This window comes from Penaeus monodon, chromosome 32, assembly GCF_015228065.2.
Source record: "Penaeus monodon isolate SGIC_2016 chromosome 32, NSTDA_Pmon_1, whole genome shotgun sequence".
NCBI lineage: Eukaryota > Metazoa > Arthropoda > Malacostraca > Decapoda > Penaeidae > Penaeus > Penaeus monodon.
Window position 1 is genome coordinate 11,146,707 of NC_051417.1, and position 1,078 is coordinate 11,147,784.

Genomic DNA, 1,078 nt, shown 5'->3' on the forward strand with positions numbered 1-1,078 from the left:
TTTACTCTTCCTGCTAATATTTTTGGTATACTATGTACATTCCTTTAATGATAATCACTAATAGAAAACATACTTTTGTTTCCAAACAATAGTTTCCTCTATTTCAAATTATGCCTGATAACAACACACAAAATGTCTGCGGTCATATTAGTCCACATAACAATCAAGCACTTCACAAAGATATGCTACAATTGCCACAACAGTGTTACAATTACTAAATAAAAGGCATCTTTTATTTCCCTTATCTCTCATTACTGTAGCAAGTCACATCTGCTTGTCACATACTTTCTCGAAGAAATTCTATCTTTATAGGATAAAGGCACATTAGGTAAGGTAAATATTCCTTGACTTTATTTAAGCAGCTACCATTTCCCCATCTTAATATTTGCTCCTGGAAAGTAACTTGTCAAACATATTTTAAACCAACCAAAAACATTAACAATATCAATTATCACCTTCTCTAGGAAAACATCGCGTTTAGTCATCTTTCTGACAGCGGTAAGTGTATCCTGCACAATACCCATGACAGGTTTGTTGGCCTGTGGGGTGATGATCATGCGAGGTGTCACGTGAAGGTTTTCAATCTCTGCTCTCGTTCCATGCTCTGCGGCACGTGAAGATTCATCTCATCCCCGTCAAAATCAGCGTTGTAAGGTGACGTTACCGACAAGTTCATTCGGAAAGTGGACCATGGTAGCACCTATTTAGAAATTACCTTTATCAGTATGAGCAAAATTTAGAATGTACTCTAGAAATAAAACACTTAACTATGCATCCATTACATCTCAACCTTATTTTATACATATAAAGAACTAATAAGAAATATAAACAGTTAACAGACCTTCACTCTGTGGCCCATCATAGACATTTTATGCAGAGTTGGCTGTCGGTTGAAAATAACCAAATCACCATCTGTGATATGCCTTTCCACCTTGTAGCCACACTGCAGATGGAGATCAGGGGGCTTGGGGTGATACCTCAGGTCAATACGTGCTCCATTGTCACGGACAATGTATTTGGACCAGGATATTGGTTGTTTCCTCTCTTTACAAGTTCCATCATTCTGAAAGATTATTCT

General features: G+C 37.2%; 1 pseudogene; it reads right to left on the bottom strand.

Moving 5' to 3' along the window:
- LOC119593549 overlaps positions 1–1,078 on the bottom strand; it is a 17,928-nt pseudogene that overhangs the window by 12,877 nt on the left and 3,973 nt on the right.